The 19,169-nt window shown below is 50.4% G+C and overlaps 1 long non-coding RNA gene across 1 annotated transcript; it reads left to right on the top strand.

Annotated features, from left to right (window-relative positions):
- Positions 1–5,526: 5,526 nt before the first annotated feature.
- LOC136304066 (uncharacterized) lies at positions 5,527–7,323 on the top strand. Its single transcript, XR_010724370.1, has 3 exons — positions 5,527–5,549; positions 6,701–6,764; positions 7,313–7,323. It is a non-coding gene; the product is annotated as an uncharacterized lncRNA (long non-coding RNA).
- The last annotated feature ends 11,846 nt before the right edge of the window (positions 7,324–19,169 follow it).

Genomic DNA, 19,169 nt, shown 5'->3' with positions numbered 1-19,169 from the left:
CATTTTCCCCTCAGTTTTCTCAGCCTTTCCCACTCAGGTTTCCTTCCCTTTTCCTCCCTCACACTTCCCTCCTTTTTCCACTCCCATTTCTCACACTTGTCACCTCATGTTTTCTGCCTTTTTTCCCCTCACATTTCTTAACCCACTGCTTCCTGTCAGTGACTCTTCCTCTTCAGTAGTTGATGAGCTTCTTTTCTTCTTTCCTGCAATCCCCTCCTCCAAAGAATGGGTGCCAGAGCAGCGCTCCAAGAAGCCCCTGCCCGTGTGTCTGCTGAACAGAATGGCTGTGCTCAACTTGAACAATCTCGTGAAGAACAACCTAAACTGCAGTGGACTTTCAATTCCCTCTATTCTTCATAGTGTTCTAAAGAAATGAGTACCCTGAGGGATACACGTCGCAGGTGAGCAGCCGCTGCACCATCCGCCTCAAGCAGATCCCATCTCCGTTTTCATCACCTCACACTCACTGTGACTCCTGCCTGGACGAAACCACTTGTGATGCTGCTTGATGCTAACTGGCGTCCATGTGCACAAGAAGTGCTTTTAGCCCTCTTTCAAAAAAAAAAAAAAAAAAAAAAAAAAAGAAGATGTTTTTATTTTAAAATGTTCAATGCCTGGAGTTTCGTTCTATTTTCCCCTATTTGAATTGCCTTGACATCAAAGTACTGCCAGTTGGCGTTCCAAACTGGCTGGTCTGTGTTTGTGTGCACAGAGCAAAGGTGCCAGACCGTGTCCTTTTCCCGGGTGTCCGTTAATGTCCATTCCAACAGACACTGCAGGGGGGCTCAGCCTGCCCCACGCAGGATGGCAGCCAGAGGGCTGAGGCTGCGCCTCCTAGTGAGATCAGCCGCCCTGGCAGCCCGGCCCCAGCCGCCATCTTGTGTGTGGTTCTCCAGCCCTGGCCGCCATCTTGTGTGTGGCTCCCTCAGCCCTGGCCGCCATCTTTTGCACTGACCTAGTCCAGCTCTTAAGCGAATGTGTTGCTGTTGTGTCGGCAGTCAGGGTCCGCCCCAAAGACACCAACACCAGCAGGACAGGCTACAGGGAATGGCACGGGTTTGGCTCAAAGCAGCCAGTCCTGACTTGTCACTGTCCTTTATCCATGAACATGTCCCCATATGCAGCCACAGCAAATGTCCAACAGCAGCTCCATCAGCCACTTCCTCCCGCTGGCGTTGGCAGACACGCGGCAGCTGCAGCTCCTGCACTTCTGCCTCTTCCTGGGCATCTCCCTGGCTGCGCTCCTGGGCCACGGCCTGGTCACCAGCGCCGTAGCCTGCGGCCACCACCTGCACAGCCCCATGTTCTTCCTCCTGCTCAACCTGGCCCTCAGCGACCTGGGCTCCATCTGCACCACTGTCCGCAAAGCCACGCACAATTCCCTCTGGAACACCAGGACCATCTCCTACGCAGGATGTGCTGCACTGCGGAGCATTTCGGTGAGGGAAGAATGCAATCAACCAATATGATTGGTAAAGCATTGTTCAACTTTATTGCTCATACTATCCGTTCTTATACTTTTGCCCGAAGCGTTCAGCATACTTGTCAAATTATAGTTGGTTAGCATACACTACTCATCTATACTTGATTGGCTATATCAAGCGTGAGAAGGTTCCTCCTCTTGGCATGCTGAAAACTTTGTATACGTGCTTACTGCTATGCTCTATTCACCACAAGTTCTTTTATCTTTGGCCTGTGTCCGTGCTTACTGCTGTCCCAAGGACAGCTTGTCTCAGCAGCACGTAGGCTGCTAGCACTTGGTATCGGGCCATAAGGCCTCTAATGATCCGTGGCCTTGCACTGCTAACCATTCTTCAACAATTCCCTCTTTTTTATTTTGTGCAACAAACGCAGTGTGTCGAGTAGTTACTGTTTCTGCTATGCGATACATCATCTGTTGCAAGCAGCGAAAAAAGCAAGGTACAAAAAGGACAAGCAGTAAAATAACAATCACAATATTGATTACATGTTGCAGTAGGGAGGTTATCCAAGGCCCTAGCCCGAAAGATCGTAGCCAATCTGTTAAAGCCAAGCCTGTGTCTTGCTGCAAATGACTAGTGAGTTCTTGCAACTTAGCTATTTGGGTATGAATTGACATGGAGTGATATCTCTGTACTGCCTTGTCAAACTGCCAGAGCAGTTGTAGGTTTTCTCTTGCCCTTAAGTCTTCAATTAAGTGTACCGCCTCTAACCCTGGCTGTCCAGTATCGATGTCACTCTTGCAGGGTCATTAGCAGGACGGATCCATTTACTAGGTATCCATTGGGGCCCTGTGGGGGTAAGAACACAAACATAACCTCTACCCATGTACTGAACCTCTGCGGGACCTTCCCATACTCCAGTTGTGGGATCTCGGTACATGACTTTAAACAATGGCTTAGTTGCTTCCTCCTTTACTCCCCCTGAGTGGATGACCGCAGGGGGCTCCGAGTGGTCCCCCATTACACACAGATAGTTTAATACAAATAGTGTTTTTGATAGCATGGTCTGCACATCCACCTCCTCCTTCTATTTTAACAGATAATCCTTGAGTGTTTGGTGGGCTCGCTCCACAATCGCCTGACCTGTTGGTGAATGTGGGATACCTGTGATGTGTGTCACACCCCACTTCTGTAAGAACCTTTGGATCCTGCTGCTCACATATGCAGGGCCATTGTCTGTCTTAATCTGTTCTGGCACCCCCATCACCGCAAAGCAAGTAGTTAGGTGTCGTACCACGTGGAGAGCTTTCTTTCCCGGCTGCGCTGAAGCCCAAATAAATTTACTGAAAGGATCAATTGTAACATGCACATATTTCAATCTACCAAAGGAGGATACGTGAGTTACATCCATTTGCCAGATCTGATTGGCTCCAAGGCCCCGTGGGTTTACTCCCATCCCTAGTCCAGGCCCATGCTGACTACAGAGAGGACAGGATCTGACAATACCACGGGCATCATTCAGAGATATGCGAAACTGTTTCTTTAGGCCTCGCGCATTCTGCTGAAAAGTCTCATGAGCAATACGTGCCTGCTGAAATCTGTCTTGTGGTACTGCAACAGAAACCAACTGATCAGTTATGGCATTACCCTGACCCAAACCTTCTGACCATTTGTGGCTTCAAATATGCAAAATTGCAAAAGGAGCTGAGCGCAGCCGAACAGCTTGCCTCAGCTGTCTCAAAAGTTCCCATAACCTGTCATTCTTTATATCCTTTATCAATGCATCCTCAATCCGCAGCACTACCCCTACTACGTATAATGAGTCTGTGACAACATTTACACCCTGACCAGGCCAATTCATAATGATCCAAAGGACAGCCCTTAATTCTAGCGTCTGCAATGTGTCCTCAGTAGTCGCGTCCACGTGCCCTCCTCCATCCATCCAGATCAAGGCAGAGCGTTTGCTTTGTGATGTCAGGGCACGGTTGCCACGTGGTCATGGTGACATCGCAAGGTTGCCTTGGTGCACGGAAGGCCTCAGGGGTGTCAGAGCAGCTCTTGGGCTTGCTCAGTGCAGGAACTTGGTCCTGTGCTTGAGGCTTTTGTCAGTGGGCAGCTGCTGACTGACAGGAGACTCCTTTTAGCTAGCGTTAGAGCGCACTCTGCAAACTTGCACAGCAGTTGCCACAATGATTGGGCAACTCGCCGCTGCAGTTTTCACTGTTTATGGAGTTACTTATTCCTGCTATTTCCTGACTCACCTGGCAGGTAAGTAGAGGTTTTCCCTGAGTGTCACCTAACCTGGTTTTTGGTCTTCCTGCTCTTTCTTAGTGACTGAATTGATTTGGAAACAGAAAGGCCATTGGGATGCCGCTTGGGTAAAGCTCCTGTCAACATGTTCAGCTCAAAAGGGGGTGTGTGTAGCCAGGGCTGTGCGGGCAGCATTTGCAAGGGAACCTGCAGGGGTTGCATTCCCTCCGTGGGAGAGTCTGTGTCAGCAGAGTCTGTCATTTCCTCTATTTGCTGGGTCAAGCAGGACAACTTTGAAAATGTAGACTGGGAGGCCTTCTTGGAAAATCTTCTAAAAATGCTGTGGTTGTCTCCAGTTTTCTCAAAGCATCTGCTTCATTTTCCCTTGCCCACTGCAGGTCACCTGAGCCGGGTATTCAGAGGTGCTGATCCTGAGGTGAGTAAGAAAGGCACATTTGATGTTCCTGGCGTTTAAGAATTGTGCAGCAAGCTGTGAGCTTGGCCTGTGGCAGTAGAGTGTAGAGGGCCAGCTGAGTAGGCTGCAAGAAAATCCATTTCCATGTCTGCAGCAGCAAGAGCAAAGGCATCACTGCCTATTTCCTAATTTTCCATTCCAGAGCTTTAAAAGAACTAAAAGCCCAGTTTTGCTGAGAGAACGTTGCTTCCTGATAGTAGCCAGGGGGGATTGTCTAATTCAGAGCAATTTGCAGTGCCCAGTTGAATCAACCCATTAGAATTTAGTCTGAGGGACTTAGAATCCCCTTGCTCTCCAAGTTGATGATTTGTGCTTAGTAGAGCTGGTTCTAGAGCTGAAGAGAAAGAAGGTTCTAAATGAGCCTGTGTCTCACGCTCCTGTCTGTCCACAGATCACTGAAGGAAGAACAGACTCCCCTCCGGTTTCCTCTGCTCCTGGACAAGAAGCCGAAGAGGAGCCAAATGACCACAAGGCTCCAGCTGTGGTCACACCACAGCCGGAACTTTCCCAGCCAGTAAGTGCCTCTTCTGGAGGGTGCTGTCTTTAGTGCGAGGCAGAGCTGCAAGTTTCTGAGCAGCCAGCTCTTGCTGTTGGTGGCTGAGGATGCTGAGTGCTGCAGTCCTGCCAGACCTAGCCATTCCCCTCAGCCAGTGACAGCTGGAAAATGGGCTTTGAGCTGCCGTGTTTAGGCCCCAGCTTGCTGGGATTCTGATAGGGGCCAGCCTGGAGCAGGAAGGTTCCCTGTCTGCAGAGGAGGGAGCATGCCAAAGGCACTGTGCTCAGCCTTGGTGGATACGTAGGGGACGCTGTGGTCTGGGGACACCTGTCCCTCTCCACAGACGTGCCAAGTACCCACAGGCACCAAAAGTCTTGATGTGACAACACAAGCTCTTTGGGGCAGTTTGTCCCCGGGAGCTTCTTGGCTGTGCTTACCCGGGAGCATTTCAGAGACACACTGGGGACGTGGAGTTGCTGTTTGAAGACAGGGATTTTGGTGCCTTGGTTGCCAGGTTGTTCTTTTGGTAAAATGGAAGCAGAGGTGGGCAGGGAAGCAGAAAGAAATGGCTGAATTAATGTGAATTGTGGGCAGAAAGGTGAAAAAGCTGAGCCTGACAGCAGCTCCCAGTCACTGGCTGACAGCACCTTCCTAAGGGCTTGCATTTAAAATGGGATCTGGGGCTAATCTCTGCCAGCCACTTTTCTGACACAAACTCTTTTGTTGTCTCAGATCTCCACAGGCTCTTCTATTGAAGCTGCTGCAGCAGCAGTGTCACCTGAAGGGGCCTGGCCTGCCCCAGCTGAGCACTGGAGCCTGGGCAGTTCCTTCATCTCCAGCACTGACAAAGCTGCTGCTCAGCAACAGGAGATGGAGTATGATGAGGATGACTTCCTGGGGTTCATGAGTACGTCTTGTGTCTTTCTTCTCTGAGGGACACTGTATTGTGAGCACGCGTCAGCATAGCTGGACCCAATGATCCTCCTCACTTGGGTGCCCTTTGTGATTCTACAGCACAAGTCATTGAAGCTGCTTCTTGCCCAGAGCAGCTGCCGGTCCTGTGCCCTCAGATAAGACCTAGTGGGGCTGAGAAGAGAGCCCAGCTGACTCTCTGTCTCCCGTCACCTGTTGGCACAAAAGGGCACTGATGTGCACCTGGGTGTGTCTGCTCTCCAAGCCAATCCTGCCGTGTCCTCAGTGGGGGCACCAGCTTGGAAGGGGCTGGGTGTGGCCGTGCCTTCTTGCCATTGCTTGTCAGTGCTGGTGCCTGGGCTTTGGCAGCTTTGTGGCGGTGGCTGCCCTGGCCCTGAGGGCTGGTGTGAGTGCCGAGGCTGGAGCCTTCCTTAGCTGGGAGAGTCCCGCTGCCGGCCGGCCGCTGCAGCGCGGAGCTGCCCCGAGGCAGCAGCCCCTGCTCTGGGCCGGCTCCTGCATGGCCTGGGCTGGGCTCACAGAGGGTCAGCATCTCCTCTGGGCAGCTGTCCGTGTCCCGCCGGCACCTGAGGAGCACTGCTGTCCCTGCTGCCCTTGCCCGCTGCGGGAAGGTGGGCACGTGTGCGGGGCTGAGAGGGCGAGTGCAATGGCAGGGACTGATCCCTGCTGTCAGGGGGAGGAGAAGCAGTGTGGTTCTTCACGTGGGCCACGGGCAAGGGCGTCTTCCAGCTCAGCCTGCTCATCAAGGGTGAGGGTCCTGCTGCTGAAGGCCCCTTGGGATTGGTTAGAGCATGAGCTGCTTGGGTTTACAAAGGGAAAGGCATTCTTTTGGTAAAGTGCTGCAAGGTGGGGAAGATGCCCTCCTCTCCTGGGAATGCATCTCCCTGTGCTTTGTTTCCTTTCAAGAGATCTCTTCAAAGGACTGTAGAAAATCATTCTCTGTGCTGGCCTGCTTGTACTGCAGAGCTGCCTGTCTTGTTGCAATTGTTGTTGTTGTTGTTGTTACCCAGCTGGCCACAAAGGACTCAGAAGCCCAGACTCTAGAGCCCCAGTGGGGCTGCCTTTTGTATCTCTTGGATGGTGGGATGTCGGCTTTCAAGTGAGCATCTTGCATTTTGTTTCCCTCAGGGCAAATGGTGAGCACAGAAAATCCCCGGAGGAAATACACCGAAAAGGAAATTGTTGGCAGAGGGTGAGTCCAACCACAGTTGCTTCTACACAACCATGGGGCAGGCGATTTGCTGCTGGAATATCTATCAAGTGTGAAGTCAGGCAAACTGCAAACACATTCAGACACTGGGGTTAGTCTGCCCCATCTCTCAGTACCAGCCAGAATTTGTGTGGTAAGAAGGCATTATCAAAGGTACTTGGATTTCATTACCAGAAACAGCAACCTACCCCCTATCATAGCAGTCAGATAACACTTCTCAGGAGCATTTCTTCCCAAGAGTTTGCTGAAGGAAATAGTCTGTGCTGAGGACAAAAACCGCCCAGTTTAGAAACTGAAATCCAAGATGAAAGAATCACCTGGCCTTTTGAGCTGAGGCACTAAACCCCAATGCTTCAGAAACAGGCCCAGTGCCCATGCACTGGAGAGGAAAATGCATCATCTGCCTTCTGGCAGAGCCCTCCTGCATGCTGCAGGTTGGAGGCATTTCCAGCAGACATCTCCTGTCTGGACTGCCTTTCACTCCAACGTCTAAATGGCTTCTCCTTTCTTTGCTGCTGTTTTGTTTCTAGGGCTTTTGGAGAGGTTTGCAGAGCCATCGACACTGCCACAGGAAGACAGGTAAATGTCAAGAGCCCCTGCAGATTCTGCTGCTCTCCAGGGCTTTCCTCTCTCGTGTCAGCTGTGGCTGCAGCTGTGGCTAGAGCTGTGCTGCAAAGGCACAAGAAGCACAGACGGGTGCCAGCCAGCCAGCTGCATTTGGGACAGTCTTTGTCCTGCTCAGCTGCCAGAAGGAAGGCAAGGAGGGCAGCGGTTCCTTTCAGAGAAGGACGCTCTCCCTGGCTCTCAATTGCTCCAACAAAGGTGGTGCCTTGGAGCATCTCACTGCTCTCTGGGGCTACGGCTTCAGAGTCCTGAATTCCCATTTCTGGCTGCCAACAAATACATCTGAATGTTCCTGGCAGTTCCTTAGCCACCTGCAGTGCTGCACTTGGGAACTGCACGTAGGGAGAGATCTGCAAGGCGTCCCTAAAAGCCCCAAGCTCTGCCTATAGCCCGAGATGTATCCACAGAGTACCAAGGCACGCATTTCTTCCTCTGAAGTACAGACAGACAGAGAGTGTGCTCAGAGCTTTGGGGATGATAATTGACACACCATTTTTAACAAGTGGACAAGGCAAAATGTGGTCAGTGGCCACGTGTCCTGGAACTGGCCCCCAAAGGAGCAGAGAAATGAGCTGTAGGAATGTCAGTTCCTAATTACTCCTTTGTCTAATTACAAGGCACTTTGGCACGGCTTGGTGGTGTCATTGCAAAATCTCTCTCCCCATGTGTGTTTTGGTCTCATTCCACCAGCTTCTAAAGTTACTGATTTTCAATCTCATTCTAGGTGGCCATCAAGAAAATCTATCTTCGGGGACCGAGCGAGATGGAGGATATTGTTACTGAAATCACGGTCATGAAGAGGAATATGAGTCCCCATCTCGTCCATTATTTAGACGGGTGAGTGGTCGTGGTCTCATCCCATGAAGGTTTGTTTACATAGTAAAAGCATGCAAAGTTAAAACCCCACTTTGGACACTGGCAGAAAAGAAAGCTGGTAATTATTGCTTCATTATTATTTCTCTACTCATCTCCAATGGATGGGAAGAGAGTGCAGTTTGTCTCCATGAGTCATCCCTGCCTTTCCAACACATAGTTGAAAAATTGTTCAAAAACCTGCATCAACTCTACCACAAGAAGTCAGTACCCTGTAAGCTCACTGCCTCCATGTTGTCTCAGGATGGATTTTTTAAGGTTTCTTCAATGCTGATGAAGCATGCTAGAGAGGATTTCCCTTGGATTGTTGCCCCTCTTTTCCATGGCTCTCCATACCAGGAACACTAGGTGCTTATTTCCAGAAATATCACGGTGACAGGTTTTTCATCTTGGTTGTTACTAAACTGCACTTTTTGTTTGCTGGCCATCAGAGACATCTCCTTTTTCACAGATGTGCTGTTCTCCTTGAGACTGCACAGACTGCAAACAACCCACAGCCTGGAGGGAATGTCTTTAATTCTTTTAATTCTGTCCTTGTCACAAAGGGACCCAAAAACAAGAATCAAGCAAAGGAACCAACGAATGCATGTTCATCTGCATGGCCTTGTTTCCTTCTTTCAGCTACCTTGTGCATGAAGAACTGTGGCTGGTGATGGAGTACATGGATGGAGGCAGTCTTTATGACACAATCCAAAAGACTCGCCTGAGAGAAGATGAGATTGCCATCATCAGTCGGGAGGTCAGTCGGGGATCCCAGCTGTGCTTCCCAGAGCTTGGGCAGGATTGTCTGGGAAAGGGGCTCAGAACAGGAGTGATTCCGTGAGCCAGGCTTTGTTTCTGTGTTGCTGATATGCTCTGGGCAAGCAAGAGCCTCTCAAGTGAACTGCCTGCCAGTGCCCCTGCACTCACTGGACTCTGTTCCTGTCCTCTTCTCTCCTGCTGTTGCATTCTCACTCTGGCTCTTGTATTTGCTCTTCTCCATCTTGCCTCTCTAAACTTTGGCCTGTTGGCACTGCATTCCTTGCCTGTAAAAGCAAAGGTGGTGGTGGTGGTAGCATTTGAAAGGAACAGCAAAGAAGAAAGAGAGACTCATTTCTCTGAGTCCTCAGCTGGAAAGGTTAGCAGTGCAGCCAGAATGCTCTGTACTTCTGAGCACATCCACTGCAGCAGCAGTCATCCTGGCTGGTTTGCAGGGCAGAGTCTACACCAGCAGTTGCTGTTGCTCTTTGGCAAGCTGACATGCCTTTCTTTAGAAAGGTGCTGCTCTGCCTGTGTTGGAGCAGCGAGCTCTTGCCCTCAATGGCACTGTGTTCTGCCATTACTCCTCATTCCCCTGCAGAGGGAATCTTGGAGAGCTGTTTCCTTTCTTGTGTGATGAAATCACATCACTGATTTTTGCCCTCCTGTTTCTGGTTTCTCTCTCAGTGCCTGCAAGGACTGCATTTTCTCCATTCCAACCACGTGATGCACAGAGATTTGAAGAGCCTCAACATTCTCCTCAAAACGGATGGCTCTGTCAAGCTGGGTCAGTATATTCTTGGGCAGATGCAGCGTTCCAGGGATATGTGGGCTGTGGGGCTGCTTTTGAGTGAGTGCCAGCCCCCCCAAAATGGTGCTGGTGGCAGTGCAGGGAGCCTGTTGTGAGCTGACCACATGGTGGCAACGTGCACAGACCTATGGCAAGGATCGAGCAGTGCACAGTGGCATTGCTCTGTGTGTGTCCCTTCCAGAGGGAGGGGACTACAAGTCTAAAGCTTCAGGGGAAGAAAAGACACTGCTGGAGGCCGTGTAAAAAATGTGGGGATTTTTGAAGCAGCCAGCACCATATTTCCTTGGCTAAAGTCCTGAGGAAACAGAGCAGGGACAGTTGTCCAGGAGATTCAAGAGCACATTCTCAAACTTCTACTGGGAAATTCTTTTGCGTGCTTTCCTAATTGCACAGGATTCAAATAAAAACGGTCGTTTGCTTTCTCCCCAGCTGATTTTGGCCTCTCTGCTCAACTCACCCCTGAGCAGAGTAGACGGAGATCGGTGGTCGGGACTCTTCAGTGGATGGCACCTGAAGTGAACGGTGAACCCTATGGCCCCAAAGTGGACATATGGTCTTTGGGAATCGTGGTCATTGAAATGGTGGAAGGAGAAGCTCCTGACTGGGAGGAAAATTCTGCCATGGTAAGGTGTAAATACTCTCTGATCCCGCTGTCTTTCTCCCCCATCCCACGTTCTGTGTGCCATTGGACAAAATGCCATTGCCATCCGCTGGAACTACTTCCACCACAGTCCCTTTCTGAAAATGTCCCGGCAGCACATCAGCATCTGCTGGGGTTTTGGTTGCATCCGTGGGGGAACTCAAGCCTTAGCCCAGGCAAACAATCTCCCTTCTCAGGCAACATTTGGCTTTGGCTTAGAAGTCGTTCCAGCTCTTTTGGCTTTGTAGACGTCCCTAATAGCAGCAAACAAGCATCTTAGAAGTGGTGTTATCTTTCCTGAAATGAAGGAAAGTAACCCAAACCCAAGAAAGTTTATAAAACAGTGGTTTGGAGAGAAGAAGTGCACCCCCGTTCTTCTCACAAGGAAATTTGCCTGAAACCTTGACAAGAGGCTGTGAAGGCCACAGAGTCTGTTGTGCTTCTTGTGCGGTGGTGCTGAAACACTTAGTGACCGTCTTTCTTTCCTAACCCAAGCCGCCACCTCCATGTCACCAAGATGAAGCCTGGCCATGTGGAGAGCCTGCCAAACCCACCCCTTTGTTTCCTGGCACTTTCTAGGATGGCCATACCATTAATGCATTGACTTGAGGATCCAAATGAGCAGAGGGCTACCACATGGATGGTGTTTCTCCCTCTTCTGCTTTGACCACCAAAATTTTCCTTTTGCTGCCTAAGGGAAGCTGAAATTTGCAGTCTGATGAGAGACGGAGGTGCACGTGTTTCCTGTGTGCCCAAAGAGGCATTTTCGTCCCAAGACATTTGTGCATGCATCTTCATGTGTCTGTGTGGAAGATGGGATTCCAAATGCTTGTTTCCTTACCTGAGGAATAACTGAGGGATTTCCTTTCTTTGCTTGCAATTCCCATTGTTTTCAAGAACCCAGGAAAAAGCTTGATGCCTTTGGTTTGATGGCAGCTGTGCTTAAGGGACCAACAAGTGCTGCAGAGATGCTTTTCATGTAATTATCTTTGGAAATAGTAGAGTGAGTTAGTAGAGCAAAGTCCCTCTTCCAACTAGCCTGTCAAGCTGCTCAGGTGAATCCTCAGAGAAGGAAACCTGCTTTTGCTGCTATTGTTTTCACTAACAAGGTCAGTCAATGAAATCAGCTGCCAAGGCAAGATCTGCTGGATGCTGGAAAAGCTGTGGCTGCATTGGGCTATAGGTGTTTTGTTGGTCCAGGAAAGTCATCTCTGCCTCTGTGCCACGGCAGAAAGTGCCACTGCAGAGTGCAGCTTCAACCGTGGCATCTGGGAGAGCAGTTCCAGACGTGAAAGAAGCAGGTGAGAAACTCATCTTTCCTTTTTCTCCAGGCTCGACTCCTGAAAGCCACCAAAGGGATCCCAAAGCTGCAGCAGCCCAAGCTCTGCTCACCTTTGCTGCGTGACTTCCTGAGCTGCTGCCTGCAGAGAGACGAGGAGCGGCGCTGGTCTGCCAAGGAGCTGCTGCAGGTAAAATGCCAAGGGGCTGCAGGGGAAACAGTGTCCCAGGGACGGGCTCCTCCTGCACTGAACGGCCAGGCATCAGGGGAGCCTCCTCCTCTTCACCTCCACTCTTGGTGCTGTTCAAATGAGAACAGTCAGGAATCCTAGACTGGGCTGGGCTGGCAGGGGCCTGTAAAGCTCATCTGCTCCGCGTGCCCTGCAATATGACCAGGGACCTCTTTCAAGAGATCAGGATGCTCAGACCTGAGATATTTCCAGGCCTGGGGCACTTAGCAGCTCTTGCAGCAAGCTGTGCCAATGTGGCCCCACTGTTGCTCCTTCGACCTACTCTGATTCAATCTCCTTTTCCTTTGAAAAATATTGCCCTGCCTTTGAGGCTCTTAGCTTGCAAAGTAATGGTTCATTCTTGGTTTCTTTTTTTCTTTGTGCAGCATCCATTTATAACATCAGCCAAGCCTGTGTCCAGCCTGGTGCCACTGATCACTTCAGTGAAAGAGTGGAAGGAGGAGACAGGAATCAGACAACTGTTTTCTCCAACACCACTATAGAGAAGGATTGTAGAATAGGACTGCAGAGTAGGATTGCAGCTAGGACAGTGGAGTAGGATTGTAGCATAGGATTGGAAATAAAGTTTGTGAAACCTCAACTCGTTTCAAAGATTGTCCTCCTTCTGAGCCTCTGAGAAAGCTCAACATTTTCTTCTGAAGTGTCAGTTTTTTCTTAGAGGTGGAGAGTGACATTGATGGCTTCTTTGGTACAGTTGGAAAGTGGGGAAGGCTCTCCCGAGGGGAAGCGTGGCCGTGCTGGGCACAGCACAGACCGGTGGCATCGGCCGTCCGGAGCGTGCACAGGAGCAGAGAAAGGCAAACCACAGCCGAGGGCTGCAGGCCTGGCTGAGGATTGCCACCCTTGTGCCGGCTGCCCTCTAACTCCTGGCCAAGGCGAGCAGTGTGTGCAGCGCTCTGGGCACAGGGGAGGGAGCCGGGCTGCTCCGCAGGCTCCTGCACAGGGCAGCCTCCTTCAGGCACGGCGTTTCTGCCGGGGGAAGCGAGGCCAGCGGCAGGCAGGGACAGCTTGTCAGGTCACATCTGCAGGAGCCGGGGCCTCACACGGCTCTGGGAGGAAGCGCCTGCAGTGCTGGAGTTGTGCACTGAGCCAGAGCAAAGGGGTGAAATGCAGAGTGTTCTGCAGAAATATTCCGGGGCACCAGGCCAGCCTGCTTTGAGCTCTCTGGCACACAGCAAGCACTGTGCAATGCAGCCCTGAGCTGCTGGGAGAGGGGTGTTAGAAAGGAGCCAACTCTTAGATGAAATTAAATGGGGAGACAAAGTCATCAAAGCCAAAGAGAACTGTTTCTTAGGAAGGATTCACCTGAGCTGGGTGTGTATCTCCCTCTCCCAAGAGCCAAACACACACACAACACACACACAGAAAATGCTGCTATTTATGGCCTTTCCCAGCCCAGGGCGAACCGTGTCCCCTTTCCCTTTGGCCGGGAAATAGGAAACTTGTATTCTGTCCCCACCGCCTCCTTTTCTGTTCCCTCCCCTCTTCTCCTACTTCCCTTTTGGTTTGGTCTTCACGCTGGCCCCTCTCCCAGCTCACAGCAACACCCAACAAATCAACTAGAACCAATCCAAACCCTAAATAACAACCCCAAGAACCAACAGCTTTCGTTCCTTCTTCTAATAACCCTGCAGCTGCAGCAAAATATTACCTCCTATCTCACTGAGGGAATCGGGCATGAGCCTGTGGCTCGTGCTTGAGCAGTGAACTGATTTGGAAGGGAGCAGAAGGGTTTCAGTAGGCAGTTTGTGTTTTTCTTCTGAATTGCTGAAGGAAAGACACACTCTGGCTTCAGTCAGCAAAAACATTTTCAAGGTGCATTGAGGACATGCTTGTGAGCAATTCCCAGAGAAGGCAGGTTTTGAGAAAATGTTGAACTGTAACAAATTGTGAATTCCCTTTGCATTAACAGAGTGTTGAGCCCTCTATTCCCCCAGTGCAGTGATTGATGTGTGCAAGTGGCTACCTTAGCCTTGAGAATAGAGTAGTCTTCCTAAGAATGTAGCTGGAATGAATTCAGGGGGAAAAGAGTGGTTGTAGGAGGCTCTTGGGCATCAGAGGAGAGTTGCAGGAATGGGATGTTCCCCAAATGACCACCCGAGACTCTCAAGAGAGCCCTACTCTCCTGTCAGTAACTTCTGAGAAGTGGTTTAAATATGTCAACTAATTTGAGGGAATGTTTAGCCTGTGAGTTTCAGCAAAGTAATGAGTAGGTCTTATTTCCATGGTTACAAATGAGTAGGTGGGATTTCTGGCTGAGCACGTGTTAGGAAAGTGATTCCCCACGCACCCAGCACTGAAATAAAGTCATGCCTCCTTTCTCACACCGAGCTGGCACCAGGGATCGGAGCCCTCCTTGGTAACTTTGATTTTAGTTGCTTCTATTGAAAGGTGAAAACGAAACCTTTTCCAGCTGTTCCCCTCGGGTTTACATTTCCGGGGGCCAAAGCTCTGTGCTGCAGGTGGCCCGGGTGTGTGCAGAGCAATGCAGCCTCCACAAAGCCCTTGGTTTCCCCACAAGTCATCATGATTTGTTGCCAGGTGTGCCCAGCTGTGGCAGGAGAAAGAGCCCGCAGTGCAGTGGGCGCCGTGCCCTGCCCAGCCAGGGCTCTCTGGCACAGAGGAGCAGCAGCAGCACCTTTCAACCCACTCCTGCCCTGGCCTCACCTGGGACACAGAAGCCTCTGGAAATCAGCACCACCTGGCCCCTTCCCAGCCTGGAGCAGCTCCTGCTGGTGGGCACATCCTGCACTTCTGCTGCTTCCAAACAGGAATCAAGGCACAGGGGGAGACGGACATACAGAGAAGCCCTGGGCTAGTGCAATAAATGGGCAAATGCATGGGGGAATGTGTTAGGAATCATTTCAGCTGTCATGCCAATACTGCCTTCGCTCCTTTTCTCCCTTCACCTTTCCTGTTCTTTTCCCTCTCACATTTCCACTCCTTCCCCCTCTCGAGTCTCACAGTTTTCCTGTCATGTTTGCCTCCCAAGTTTTACTTCTTTTCCCCACCCTTTTCAGCTCCCTTTCCTCACACTTTGCCTCTCGCACTTCCCCAGCTTCCCGCTTTTTCCTGCTTTTTTGTTCTCGCATGATTCTCACAATTTTCCCCTCACTTACCCTGCCCTTTTCTCTCCTCATGCTTTTCTCCTTTCCTCAGTCATTTTTCTCCAAGTTGTCTCCTCATGTTTCTCACTTTTGCCCTCGTGTTTCCCAGGCTTTCCCTCTCCCATTTCTCCCACTTTTCCCCTCACGTTCATCATTCTTTCCCCCTCATGTTGCTTATACTTTTCCTCTAGCATTTTGTGCTCTTTTTTCACTCCTGTTTTCTGTCACTTTTCCCATCCAACTTCCCACCCTTTTTTTCCCCCTAATGTTTTCTGCCTTTTTCTGCCCTTCGGTTTCTCCCTCTTTTCCCCTCAGGATTCTCACAATGTTCCCCTCACATTTGCTGCCTGTTTCTCTTTCTCTGCCAGTAATTTTCTCGCTCTCTTCCCCTCACATTTCCCTCCATTTTTTCCTCTATGTTTTTCAGCCTTCCCTGATTATGTTTCTTAGAATTTTCCCGTCATATGTCCTGCCTTTTCCTCCTCTCACCTTCCTCTCCTATTTTCACTCACGTCTTCACCATTTTCCCCTCAGTTTTCTCAGCCTTTCCCACTCAGGTTTCCTTCCCTTTTCCTCCCTCACACTTCCCTCCTTTTTCCACTCCCATTTCTCACACTTGTCACCTCATGTTTTCTGCCTTTTTTCCCCTCACATTTCTTAACCCACTGCTTCCTGTCAGTGACTCTTCCTCTTCAGTAGTTGATGAGCTTCTTTTCTTCTTTCCTGCAATCCCCTCCTCCAAAGAATGGGTGCCAGAGCAGCGCTCCAAGAAGCCCCTGCCCGTGTGTCTGCTGAACAGAATGGCTGTGCTCAACTTGAACAATCTCGTGAAGAACAACCTAAACTGCAGTGGACTTTCAATTCCCTCTATTCTTCATAGTGTTCTAAAGAAATGAGTACCCTGAGGGATACACGTCGCAGGTGAGCAGCCGCTGCACCATCCGCCTCAAGCAGATCCCATCTCCGTTTTCATCACCTCACACTCACTGTGACTCCTGCCTGGACGAAACCACTTGTGATGCTGCTTGATGCTAACTGGCGTCCATGTGCACAAGAAGTGCTTTTAGCCCTCTTTCAAAAAAAAAAAAAAAAAAAAAAAAAGAAGATGTTTTTATTTTAAAATGTTCAATGCCTGGAGTTTCGTTCTATTTTCCCCTATTTGAATTGCCTTGACATCAAAGTACTGCCAGTTGGCGTTCCAAACTGGCTGGTCTGTGTTTGTGTGCACAGAGCAAAGGTGCCAGACCGTGTCCTTTTCCCGGGTGTCCGTTAATGTCCATTCCAACAGACACTGCAGGGGGGCTCAGCCTGCCCCACGCAGGATGGCAGCCAGAGGGCTGAGGCTGCGCCTCCTAGTGAGATCAGCCGCCCTGGCAGCCCGGCCCCAGCCGCCATCTTGTGTGTGGCTCTCCAGCCCTGGCCGCCATCTTGTGTGTGGCTCCCTCAGCCCTGGCCGCCATCTTTTGCACTGACCTAGTCCAGCTCTTAAGCGAATGTGTTGCTGTTGTGTCGGCAGTCAGGGTCCGCCCCAAAGACACCAACACCAGCAGGACAGGCTACAGGGAATGGCACGGGTTTGGCTCAAAGCAGCCAGTCCTGACTTGTCACTGTCCTTTATCCATGAACATGTCCCCATATGCAGCCACAGCAAATGTCCAACAGCAGCTCCATCAGCCACTTCCTCCCGCTGGCGTTGGCTGACACGCGGCAGCTGCAGCTCCTGCACTTCTGCCTCTTCCTGGGCATCTCCCTGGCTGCCCTCCTGGGCCACGGCCTGGTCACCAGCACCGTAGCCTGCGGCCACCACCTGCACAGCCCCATGTTCTTCCTCCTGCTCAACCTGGCCCTCAGCGACCTGGGCTCCATCTGCACCACTGTCCGCAAAGCCACGCACAATTCCCTCTGGGACACCAGGACCATCTCCTACGCAGGATGTGCTGCATTGCGGAGCATTTCGGTGAGGGAAGAATGCAATCAACCAATATGATTGGTAAAGCATTGTTCAACTTTATTGCTCATACTATCCGTTCTTATACTTTTGCCCGAAGCGTTCAGCATACTTGTCAAATTATAGTTGGTTAGCATACACTACTCATCTATACTTGATTGGCTATATCAAGCGTGAGAAGGTTCCTCCTCTTGGCATGCTGAAAACTTTGTATACGTGCTTACTGCTATGCTCTATTCACCACAAGTTCTTTTATCTTTGGCCTGTGTCCGTGCTTACTGCTGTCCCAAGGACAGCTTGTCTCAGCAGCACGTAGGCTGCTAGCACTTGGTATCGGGCCATAAGGCCTCTAATGATCCGTGGCCTTGCACTGCTAACCATTCTTCAACAATTCCCTCTTTTTTATTTTGTGCAACAAACGCAGTGTGTCGAGTAGTTACTGTTTCTGCTATGCGATACATCATCTGTTGCAAGCAGCGAAAAAAGCAAGGTACAAAAAGGACAAGCAGTAAAATAACAATCACAATATTGATTACATGTTGCAGTAGGGAGGTTATCCAAGGCCCTAGCCCGAAAGATCGTAGCCAATCTGTTAAAGCCAAGCCTGTGTCTTGCTGCAAATGACTAGTGAGTTCTTGCAACTTAGCTATTTGGGTATGAATTGACATGGAGTGATATCTCTGTACTGCCTTGTCAAACTGCCAGAGCAGTTGTAGGTTTTCTCTTGCCCTTAAGTCTTCAATTAAGTGTACCGCCTCTAACCCTGGCTGTCCAGTATCGATGTCACTCTTGCAGGGTCATTAGCAGGACGGATCCATTTACTAGGTATCCATTGGGGCCCTGTGGGGGTAAGAACACAAACATAACCTCTACCCATGTACTGAACCTCTGCGGGACCTTCCCATACTCCAGTTGTGGGATCTCGGTACATGACTTTAAACAATGGCTTAGTTGCTTCCTCCTTTACTCCCCCTGAGTGGATGACCGCAGGGGGCTCCGAGCGGTCCCCCATTACACACAGATAGTTTAATACAAATAGTGTTTTTGATAGCATGGTCTGCACATCCACCTCCTCCTTCTATTTTAACAGATAATCCTTGAGTGTTTGGTGGGCTCGCTCCACAATCGCCTGACCTGTTGGTGAATGTGGGATACCTGTGATGTGTGTCACACCCCACTTCTGTAAGAACCTTTGGATCCTGCTGCTCACATATGCAGGGCCATTGTCTGTCTTAATCTGTTCTGGCACCCCCATCACCGCAAAGCAAGTAGTTAGGTGTCGTACCACGTGGAGAGCTTTCTTTCCCGGCTGCGCTGAAGCCCAAATAAATTTACTGAAAGGATCAATTGTAACATGCACATATTTCAATCTACCAAAGGAGGATACGTGAGTTACATCCATTTGCCAGATCTGATTGGCTCCAAGGCCCCGTGGGTTTACTCCCATCCCTAGTCCAGGCCCATGCTGACTACAGAGAGGACAGGATCTGACAATACCACGGGCATCATTCAGAGATATGCGAAACTGTTTCTTTAGGCCTCGCGCATTCTGCTGAAAAGTCTCATGAGCAATACGTGCCTGCTGAAATCTGTCTTGTGGTACTGCAACAGAAACCAACTGATCAGTTATGGCATTACCCTGACCCAAACCTTCTGACCATTTGTGGCTTCAAATATGCAAAATTGCAAAAGGAGCTGAGCGCAGCCGAACAGCTTGCCTCAGCTGTCTCAAAAGTTCCCATAACCTGTCATTCTTTATATCCTTTATCAATGCATCCTCAATCCGCAGCACTACCCCTACTACGTATAATGAGTCTGTGACAACATTTACACCCTGACCAGGCCAATTCATAATGATCCAAAGGACAGCCCTTAATTCTAGCGTCTGCAATGTGTCCTCAGTAGTCGCGTCCACGTGCCCTCCTCCATCCATCCAGATCAAGGCAGAGCGTTTGCTTTGTGATGTCAGGGCACGGTTGCCACGTGGTCATGGTGACATCGCAAGGTTGCCTTGGTGCACGGAAGGCCTCAGGGGTGTCAGAGCAGCTCTTGGGCTTGCTCAGTGCAGGAACTTGGTCCTGTGCTTGAGGCTTTTGTCAGTGGGCAGCTGCTGACTG

Source organism: Chamaea fasciata, unplaced genomic scaffold, assembly GCF_029207755.1.
Source record: "Chamaea fasciata isolate MVZ Bird 193981 ecotype frontalis unplaced genomic scaffold, bChaFas1.0.hap1 SCAF_46, whole genome shotgun sequence".
Lineage (NCBI taxonomy): Eukaryota > Metazoa > Chordata > Aves > Passeriformes > Sylviidae > Chamaea > Chamaea fasciata.
The sequence above is the reverse complement of the archived record's forward strand: the minus strand, read 5'-3'. Positions and strand labels throughout refer to the sequence as shown.